Raw genomic sequence first — 11,341 nt, forward strand, 5'->3', positions numbered from 1 at the left:
TTAATGTACCTAATCTTTATACCAATTCAGTTTTACCGAATTGTTATAATGATTCAATTGGATTTGTTCTTTCTTTCTAAGTTGAATCATGAGCAGTCCTAGTTATGAGAGCAGAAATACAAAGCTCATGTTGATGAAGGAATTAATATAAGAAGAATAATATTGAGAACATTTACTATAATAATAATTCTAAATAGAGACACACGCACATATAATGAATGTAAGTAACTATAAGTACACTGTGTGGGGTCAATCAAAACTACATTCTTAAATATGATACTAATAAGCATGAGCAACAACCTTCACAAATATGTGTAGATATTTTTCTTAGCATAGGACTCAGTCCCGCAAAAATAGAGAAACACACATCTGATTTGATCAATCCAATTCATAGAGAAACAACAACAGGATAGCAAAGAAGCCTATTAAATGTTGGAGTTTGTCCAACAAAACAAAATCGGTTAAAATAACATTGAGGTGGAGCTACATTCAGATTTGTGTTGTGATGTCAAGAAGAGCCATGCCATGATTCATCAACTGTCTTATTAGTGGTTGCTACTGGATAAGTTGTTTGATATGATGCCCTAGCAGCAATATTGTACATACAAAAATAGCAGTTAGTATGGATCCAAAACATCATAATAGAAAAGTCCAGTCATAGTTATAGTCTATCACTCTACTTAGGTTTGAGACTAACCCAACTTCACAAACCCCGATGAATATAGGATAAGCTCACATGTCACAATAAGTTCTGTATCAAATTCAATCCTACAAAACCGACATATCTTAATCTATGTAGCACCGACACTTCACATGGAATCTGTGTCCGCTGTCTGACATGTGTCAGTGTCCATGTAATTACAATCAATTATTCAATTTTTTTCTTCAAATTATTACCAGCAATCGACATGTTCGTGTTATTGTTGTGTCTATATCATAGATCTCTACTAAAAAGCTCCATCCAAATTCTAGACTTTAATTCTATTGACAAAGATCAAACAATCAAATACTTTAAGATTTTCATCATTTGATTGAGAGAGATCTGGCTTACCTATTCTTCCTTTTCTCCAAGAACCACTGAAGTGAAGCTTTCCTAGTCATTGGTAAATTTGAAAATATGAAAACAAAAGTCATGAATGCAAAAAACACAAAGTAAAACAACAAAACATTATGATACAAATCAAGCATATCCTCTAAAATATTATACATCCAAGTTACTATATTGACAGAATTTCTTGGAAGAAATGATAGATAAGCAGCATAGTTGTCGGTGGAAAAAACCATAATGTCTTTAGCTTTTTCATCTGGAATATCATCAAGCACAATCACTTTCCCGTCATAAAAGATTGTCATTTGTGCACATTTAGTTTCTTCCTTTTTAATACCCTTCATTACACTGTAAGGGTGTGTGATGTTCAGTGAAAAAAAGGAATAAAAAATGACAAATGATTCCTAAGTAAGGAATAATGTAATAGTTGAGTACTGCTCAATGATTCTTAAAGGAATAAAAACTGACAAATGATTCCTAAGGAATAATGTAAAAGGAATAAATACTAAATCTTATGATCTTATCCAATTTCAAAAGCAAAGTATTATGGAGAAGAACACAATTGGAAATGTTGAAGCTGAGGTAATTGAAAACTCTCATTTTTGGGATGAGTAGTGGTGTTAGTGTGATTCTGCTTATAGATTCCAAACAAAAAGTAATCTAGTCGTAAATGACCATCTTTTAGCTAATTGATTAGAGTCAAATAATTAACCAACATCAAATAATTTTCAAGTAACTAAATAATGGCACCTTTTTTAGGATATTACAATGAGTTTGATGATGGAGTTCCACTTCATTTTGGTAAGCTTATAAATCTAACTCATCTTAATCATGCAAATTGTAGTTTGAAAGGCCTAATTCCACCTGAGTTAGAGTGGAGTTAGAGTGGTGCCATATGCCTGCACATTCCAAATAGAAGCATATTTAGTTTATTTTCAATAAAACTTCAACAATATTCATAGGGAAGGTGTTAACTTTTTCCATGAACTGCACAATATCTAATATGTCCAAGTTTAACGAAACTAAAATAAATATGTTTCCTGATCTCATTTTGCATATGCAAGTAAAATTAAGATAGAATCTGACCTTCAACCTAAATCAATCTGACCATTGAGTAATCTGGTTTGGGTTCATTTGTTTTTGATTCCATATCCATTCATTCCTATTATGCCACAATCATCATAAATCAATTCACCACAGCCTCGACTTCTCACGAACAAATATCTAGCACCACTTCTGCTACTGAATTCATTCTTTGAACTCTGTCCCAAATTTGAGGCCATAATCCTGCTGTTTGCCAGCTCTGAATACTCATATCACACTAAAAAAGAAAATGCCAATCACTCTCCACCGAATCATTACAAATTACACAGTTTATAGGACAAGCATTGAAGGATTAAAAAGCGAATTCTGGGCCAAACATAAATAAGTCACAATGTGCATTAGCGTCAGCTACCCTGGGCCTGTGGATGTGAAAATCAATACCAAAAAAGTAGACATCTAAAACTAATAATAGACTAAAATATAGCTCACAACAACTTTCTTGTCAATATAACTTGTGAGTTGGTTCAAAAGGGTTCTTAAGAGTTGTAATCAATGGCAGCATCATCAAATCAAATATGAACACATGCAAGAAGAGTAAAACAAATTTCATTTCACCATACACATTTTGAAATTTCAATAATTAAATCTCCATTCGAAATTTACAGGAGCATAATGTGCTAATTTTAAACTCTTAAAACAACTTCATTAACAGCAAACTTTAATTTTAATATATACAAAACCAAAAACGGAAGCTCGCATTTACAATCTATATAAATATAAATATCTACATAAAAAGAATAATTACATAGGCATTGAACATCATTGCTACCAAGATAAAGAAGTACATTCAAGAAGCTAAAACAAATGTCAATCTACTTAAGATCAAGTTTCTGAATAATTATTATGCTTTGTGCTTCATATTCACCTTAAAACACATTTTTTTTAACTCCATATGGATATTATCAGTTTAAAATTACTAACATCATGGCAAACAGGCTGATTAGAGAAACAAAATAGTAGAGGAAACATTAACAATGGAAGAGCTTCAGCAGCAAGTAAAGAATAACAACAATTAAGACTAATCCAAGGAGCATTCTTGTTTTTCGATCCTGTTTCAATTATAACTACAATTGTCACCTGCAAGCTTCATAGTTGAAGCTTCTTTTGCAACCTATGTTATTTAGCAATATAAGGTTAGAAATAATCACAGCGAAGTAAGACACGTCTTAGCTTTGAGGTTTACCCCACACTTCAACTAATGATTATGACAAATATTAAATCATATTTCACCTTCTTACCACAATATAAATAAATTTTAAACAAATATTATGATAAAATGGTGAAATATTATTTCAACCTTTATTAATTATTACTACAATATATAGGTTTGCAGCATAACCGCGACCTCAGTATAGCAAAAGTCAGGTTACCTTACCTCAGTTCCAGTTATTCTCATAGCAATTCCTATGTCAGCAAGCTTACGTGAAGGTGCACCATTCACACCATCTCCAGTCATTGCAACAATCTCTCCCATTTCCTTCAATAGTCTCACAATTTCTTCGTTGTGTCTAGGCTCGGCTCGAGAGAAAACCTTGCCTCATTCTCTCAACAATAATTTAACTTGTTCTGAATGAGAAAGAGACATGAATTATTTACCTGTCAAACTCTAAGAAAAATTTGATTTCCTTACAAATAGCCTCATTTGTTGACTTATTATCTCCTGTTATTACCATAACTCTAATACCAGCTTGCTTACAATCCTCAATTGCTTTATGAACTTCCTCTCTAGGAGGGTTCTAATCAATTCAATTATAAACTTTAATTAATATCTTCAAAAATTTGCATCACAAGAAGATTGATAAAGCTATAGTGCAAACTTACTCTTAAACCAACACTACAAGAAAATTGTCACTTTGCGACACTTGCATTGCGACCATTTGGCTGGAACCGTTGCAATGTGCTGAATTTTGAAATTTTGCAACAGTACATGCGACGGTTTTGTCAACCGTTGTAATATTTTGGCTTAATTTGGGAATTCTGCGACAGTTAAGTTAACCGTTGCAATGTTTTGGCTTTTGCAAAAAAAGAAGAAAAAAAATCACTACCTAACACGATTTATCAAAACTAACTCACACTATCACAAATCCCTAAATCCCTAAAACATGATCTCCAGTGTCTTCAATCGTTCTCTTCACCGTAAATCCCTAAATCACTCTCGGCAATCTCGTTCTCTCCAACCTCTCCATCGATGTCTCCAAAGAGAAACCATTCTCTTTAACTTCATTATTGTTCCAATTCCAGAAATTGTTGCCGTGGAGAAATCGTTGCCGTCCTGATACACGTTCAGGTTTGTTTTCCCCTTCTTCTTCCTTCCCTTTGAGCATGCTTTCAAATCGTTGTTGGAACTGTTTCATCGTGGTCTTCTGTTGTGTTTTTTCTAGATTGTTTTTTTGCTTCTTAGGGACAATTTTTGTTGTAGTTCTGCTATGTTGTTGGTAGTTTTGTAGTTTGATTTATAGTTCTGCACTGGTGTGGTTCTTGTTGGGGTGTTTTGTGGTTTGGTGTTTTTGGATTTTGTTTAGTTATTGGCCACTTCTGTATCAATTTGTTTAAAGACTTGTTTCTTTGCATTTTGTATCTATTTTTGTTTCGGTGTTTTTTCTTTCTATTGTGAAGATATTAAACTCTATCCCGGTGACCTAAACTTTCACATTTTTATGGAAGATCTGAATTTCAGAATTTTGTTATTCAATTTTTGTGGTTCCATTGCTTAGGGTTCCAATTTTATAGATTGCCTTTTTGAATGATGAGTTGTTTTCTTCATTATGTGACAGAGAAAGTTAGGACTGGAGGGTTCAGCAAGGGTGCATCTATAACATAACATTATACTCTGCAGCTTGTTATCACATGGGGAGATTATATAGCTCATTATTTATCAATATTTTCAGGTTTGCACTACTTAATTGAAAGTTGAAATTATTGGTTAGGTGATTATGTAAGAAAACTCATTATTTTTTTTAAAGTAGAAAACTTATTGGTATTATTCTCTTATTTTTTTTATCTTATCAATTTAGAAGAAGCCAATTGAGGTTCTAGGAGTTATTGAGATTCATGTATTTGAGAGTAACAACCGCTTGTTAGGAGGTGGTCAAAAATCTTCGGTTGTCATCCTCTCTAAAAGATTTATTCTCTTCCTTCAAGTTCAATGGAATGTTAAAATGCAAGTCTGATAGGTTGTTCTCAGAAGAAGTTTAGAGGTAATGACTCCACTTTAAGGCACACATTGCTTGCTATGTCCTTTGGTTCTAGATTAAACTTTTCTTGCTATTTTGCTAGTTGAAATTTCATGTGTTGTATTCTGAATGTGATGGCTTATAAGTGTTATAACATTTAGTTACTTTAGATAGGCTTAAGTGTTATAACATTTAATTACATAATTTCGGTATTACAATGGGCTAGTATTTCGGCATTACCACTCTATGTGTGCGCAAACACATAATTTTTTAAGCTTAAAGTTGAATTTCATTACATCTGAAACTGAATTTTCAAGTGTAAGTGTGTTGTATAAGTTCAATGAATATCTTATGTAAGTGTAAGTGTTGTAAGTGATCAACATACTATTCTTTTAATTTAAGACAGGCACTATCGATGGATCCTCTAATGTGGGCTGCATATGAGGAGTTGTGCATATTAGGTCTGTGAGATGAATTCACTTGATTCCCAAAGTTCAGCACATACTTGATTAACCTATTGGGAACATGTTTAGTTTAGATGGGGGTTCTGTATTTCCCTTTTGGACAAGTACACAGGTAGTTTTTAGCTAGATAAGAAAACTGCTTAAAGCAAAGAAAACATGTTAAACTTTGTAGGATTTATTAGCATAATGCACAAATAGTTTAAACTGTTTGTTTTGGTGACTAAGTATTAGTCATGAGTTTAGTTTCACAACACCACCATAACCAGCCACACAATTATTCGAGACAGCCCCATCAGTATTTAGTTTCACATAATTCTTCTTCAGCAGCATCCACCCAATTAACGCAACAGTCTTCTCTCTCACCTCCATACTCGCGTTGATTTTCATGGCCTGCACATACTCCCTTACTACCTTTTGAATATGCAGAATCAGTCTCACAAAAGCCTTCTCATGTAATTCCTTGTTCTTCCAAGTCCACAAACAGTGGCATGTAGTAGCCCAAAAATTGCACCATCCTTCTTTATCATACCATTTAACATTATTATTCACATTGAACTCAATCCAACCATCTAAGTCTCCCATAAAAAATACGCCTCTGCATGCAACAGGGAGCACTTGCATCCACAATTCCTTCGCTACCGGACATTCTCTCAATGCATGTAATATTGTTTCTTCGATATCCCTACAATACAAACACATTGCATGACACAATCCCATTACATTTTTTAGAGCATTTGTGAGCAGCCTGTTATGTTTCATTCTCCACACAAACATACGAACTCGTTCTAGCGCCTTAAGCTTTCATATTTTACTCCATATAGGATCTGCTTCTTTCTCTTTAAAACCACACAGGTTGTTGTACATTATGGCTACAGAGTAATCATTTTTCCTCCCTCCCACACCAATTCTCTCATCCCTTCCATTATCCACATGAGGGGGAATGTCTACTTCATGCTGCAAACAAAGACCTTCTTCAATCCAAGCATCATTCCAAGGGTTAATATCACACCCATCTCCAACACAATGGTCTATGACACCCATCATTCCAAGCCATGTGTAGTAATATTGTTGATGAATTTATTCTCTATGACAATTAAACCTTTTCTCCAATGTGCAGGCTAAAGAATATGCATACTGGAGTTATGAACTTGGATGGTTCTTTGTAAAATCCTATTGATTTTTTCAAGTATGTCCTTTACTTTCCAAGCATGGTTCGAGCATAGAGGTAAAAATCTCTCCTCTTTATCTCCTGCTATGTTCAGTTCATCGTCATTTCTATTTATATTTGATTGAATAGATTCTGGTATGACACACTACTGTGCTTACAAAAAAAATTTTGCAATTTGAAAAGAGGCATGGGAGTTAATTGATTGCAGATTTGAAAAATTTTACCATTTAGGTTAGCTTTATAATCATGTCTTAGAAAAGAGATGCATTATGTTAAATACCATTATCTTGTGGAATTATGCCATGGACTAAGTCAATTTGTACAACTCAGTTCTCTTTTTTAAGTATCCTAATATATACTTATGTTTTTCCAGGTAACCGAATAAGAAGAGTCAAGTGATGGTAGGCGTTTCTGAGTCTAGTGCACACTAATTAAGGATTATGAAGCAACATCACATACTAGGGATATTTAGATATTTTTTGAACTTATTTTGACGTGTTGTTATGTTTAACCACTCTACTAATATTTATGTTTTGAACTACATTAGTTTCTTTCGTTTGGAACTTCAAGTACTTGAATTAAATTTTGATGTATGGATCTTGTCACTATTGAATGAATTATATAAATGAGATTAAGTTATTTATATTTATATATTTGTGCATTTTAATTTTTTTACTCATGTATGGATATTATAATTGTTCTTTAATAAGCCATCAAAAAGACTAAAAAATGTTTTTTTTAGTGAATAAAAAATGTTTTAAATTAATTTTTTTTTTAAAAAAAAGTTTGCGACGGTTTTGTAACCGTTGCAACATTTGCTATCAAATTTAGTGTTGTGTGGGGAAAAACATAGCGACGGTTTGAAACTGTTGTAACAACGGTTTTTAAAACTGTCGCAGAGTTCTCTTGCGACACACAAATCAGCAACGGTTTCTCAACCGTCGCAAAGGTACAATTGCAACGGTTCCAACCGTTGCAAACTGCAATTTTAACCGTCGCAAAGTACTAATTTTCTTGTAGTGCAACAACACCAGGAAAAATTAAATCACTTTCAATCGATGATGAGTGTCTGCATAATAGTCTGAGAATTCTCCCAACTCATCTTTACACGCCAAACCTAAGCAACACAATCCCTTCAAACTCATCCCATGGAGTCTTTGAAGAAGACCTGCTATTTCAATTTGTTGTTGCTTTTTAACTCGATATGCGTTATCATAAAAAGGTTAAAGAATGGTTAATCAGATAGAATTAGCATTTGTAAGGCTTAAACAAATTGACTCGTGTAATCTTAAATATATTGTAAAAGTCATACACATACTCATTGATGCCTCTAATAGATTCCTGAGTATGTACAGACAATACATTATATCTCAAAATTAGTGCATATATCTTATTGTCTAAAATAATTAAAGCAAAAGCAACCATGTAAGTTCATAGCTGTCCAATAATTATAAAAAATGATAAATCAAACACACGCACACCTGCTTTGGCTGGCCATTTTTACCAGCAATGGTTGTGACTGACAATTATATATCCGGTTTCGGTCCCATCTCCATCTACCAAGCCAATGACTTCCATTTTCTGCATTTAGATTTAGATCAGCAATTTTTTACATTATTAGACTGCATATTCAAAAAACCAGATGCTTATTCAATAAGAAAAAATGAAAGAAAAAAAATGTGTTAACCTTATGATCATTGCCATTGCTAGTGATATGCCACAGTGGCTGTGTGTTATAGTGAAGAAAGGGAGGACCTAGTGATAACCTTTGTTCTGTGTGAATGCTTAAGTGACCCAAAATCCTTAGGCCTGAAGGTAATTGGAATATCAATGTAACTAATCCCACTTTTTTCAATTTTCACAGACTTTGCAAGATCAGCACCTCCGATTCTAACCTCACCAAAGAAATGTTGGTCGTTGTTCGCCGTCTGTATATAGAATAGGAATAAATTTGTTATACATAATTCATTAACAGAAAGGAATAACAAAAATTGAAATATCGGATTATCAAAATTTATATCAGAAAACCAAGAACCATAGTAGCCATGAGAGAAAATGGAGAAAATACATAATTTTCGCATATAGAGTAAACAAAATATGCACCAACTGAATTATTATTTTAGTCCAACAAATATGATCACTCAACTCACTCGAAATCGTGACCGTGATTCCTGACGGAAGAATAATAAGAACACAACTTAAAATTGTAGAAGAATCGCGCCCTCTGAGTGTTGCATTCTTTTAGTAATACCCAAAAAGTTTGGCTTAAGACTAATAGGTGAACTTAATTAACTCGAAAAATTCATTTCATCAAAGATATATTCTATGTGGACTTGCTAGGCTCATAATCATTTTTAATGATACATTCTATTTTTTCCAATGGTAACAGGGATGCCTACATATTGTTAATTATGGTTCACTCTCATTTTTTAAATATCTTTACTTACTCGAATATATTATCATCCACTATTATTTTCTATTATTGAGTTTTAATTGGTAAAATATATTATCTATATCCCCTAATTTTGTTACTAATGGCTGTGAAAGTGAAAAAACATGACCATAAAAACCAAAATATTCATCATATATGAGATTCTACAAAAGAATATCATAAGGAATATAGCAGTAAATTAATGAATGCAAAACAACCAAACTTCTTTGAAAACTCGAGAGTAACTATTTAACAAAGCATTGGCACAGACAAGGATATCGGACACGAAACTGACACGTTGACACCGCTATAATTGAATTTTGAGAAAATAATATAATTCAATGTCATACACTACATCCCTTCGACATGAAGGGTTGGCGTTACATAGCCTGAAACAATCGCAAACAAGCAACATGTGTGTATGTGTGTTGTAAAAAGGCAAGTAAAACTTTGAAGTTGGTTAAGGAAGTTCAAAATTATACAAATTTAAAAATATAATTTTCCAAGTTAAAATAATTCCTAACCTGATTTATCCGTTAGAGCCTGACAGAACATCGAATAGGCCACAGCAACTCAACCAAGAAGTCTTATGCACTATAAGTGGAGCAGATGCTACTGGAGGCTGCATTTCAATACAATTCAGCAAAGAAAAGCTTTTAAAATAATAATCTACACAAAAGTTCAGAAACTAAAAGTGTCTTAACGAAAATCACACACACTAGTAAGTTCAAGAGTACATTAAGAAAAGCTTCTATATAGGTTTGTTAGACATTTTATCAAACATCTACAATGCATTTTATCTCAATTACTAATTCTATTTCTAACCCCATTAAACTACCCACCCCCAAAATCAAATAGTTTAACTAAAATTGATATTGGGATAACAACTCACAATATTTTAACAATTTGGCATATAGATTTGCAAAAGGAACAATATTTCAAGTGCATGAAATGAGAAGAGAACCATGTCTATTATGCATAAAAGCTATGGTAGAAAAAATAAACACGGAGAAGATGAAACTTTACCAAGAATTGATATGAGGAATCCTTACAACTCTAACCTTCATTCTCTCTGCTTCCTACCTGGATATAAATCAGAAACCAAATCCAATGAAGAATTCATTACTAAGCAACTTACAATTAAAAGCAACAAAAACAACGGAATGAGCTCAAATCCGGGTGGGTACCCATTAGAAATCCCAAAACAGAGAAGATGAAGAACTGATCGAGAATGGATTGTGATGGAAATGGAAACTATCAATTGTTATTTATAGGGAAAGGGATGAAGCAAACAACATATTGATTACTAAGAATCTTGCGTTCCTATTCACACCTAGCAAACAGGGAACAAATATTCCTCATATATTCGAAATGGATCGAATCTTATGTAAACAGTTACAAAATTTCGAAATTCAAAAATGGAATAGAAATCAAAGAGATATAATAGATTATTAACCTTTCGAACTGCTACAGGTTTTGGAGGGAGGAGCCGAAATCTGAAGAACAACACAATTTCGAATCGCAGCAGCGTCCTTTGAAATGCACAGTGACGAAAACGCTGAGGGAGCTCCAATTTGAAATACTCCAACCTCAGCCCCTCTCAGCGCCTCCACAGTACTTTTAGTAATGGTTTCTATTGTTAATATATAGGATGTTCCAAGTAGCACATCCAATAAAGCATGAATTGCTAAAATGTTACTAAGAAAAATGCAACTTTGAGGACTTAAGTCAAAACTATTCGTTATAAAATTTTATCTTAGCTCTTGGAATAAAATCAGGTTAAGGAAAAAGAGTTCAATGTAATTACAAACATATATAAAAAATATCTATAAACTGAATTTATTTATCTATTTATAATGAAAAAATAGATGACTTGAGAAGAATGATTATTCCGCCAATAATCTTACTTTTAACAATCTCTTAACCGTATATGTTAACAACATTCAAACTAAT

At 33.0% G+C, this 11,341-nt stretch overlaps 2 long non-coding RNA genes across 11 annotated transcripts; one reads left to right on the forward strand and one right to left on the reverse strand.

The window, feature by feature from the left end:
• Positions 1-210: 210 nt before the first annotated feature.
• On the reverse strand, positions 211-11,105 carry LOC123907823. Of its 10 annotated transcripts, XR_006809499.1 has the most exons (11): positions 10,845-11,042; positions 10,576-10,721; positions 10,415-10,471; positions 9,913-10,010; positions 8,645-8,885; positions 8,439-8,538; positions 3,528-3,718; positions 2,135-2,369; positions 1,799-1,947; positions 1,052-1,093; positions 211-584 (listed from the first exon to the last, which is right to left on the reverse strand). It is a non-coding gene; the product is annotated as an uncharacterized LOC123907823 (long non-coding RNA). The 10 variants fall into 10 exon arrangements; XR_006809505.1 differs by lacking the exon at positions 10,576-10,721 and having other exon boundaries at positions 10,845-11,105; XR_006809506.1 differs by lacking the exon at positions 10,576-10,721 and having other exon boundaries at positions 2,135-2,511.
• Positions 3,991-7,593, forward strand: LOC123907824. Its single transcript, XR_006809508.1, has 5 exons — positions 3,991-4,439; positions 4,927-5,040; positions 5,234-5,349; positions 6,907-7,014; positions 7,331-7,593. It is a non-coding gene; the product is annotated as an uncharacterized LOC123907824 (long non-coding RNA).
• Positions 11,106-11,341: the final 236 nt, after the last annotated feature.

This window comes from Trifolium pratense, linkage group LG2 (assembly GCF_020283565.1).
Source record: "Trifolium pratense cultivar HEN17-A07 linkage group LG2, ARS_RC_1.1, whole genome shotgun sequence".
Taxonomy (NCBI): domain Eukaryota; kingdom Viridiplantae; phylum Streptophyta; class Magnoliopsida; order Fabales; family Fabaceae; genus Trifolium; species Trifolium pratense.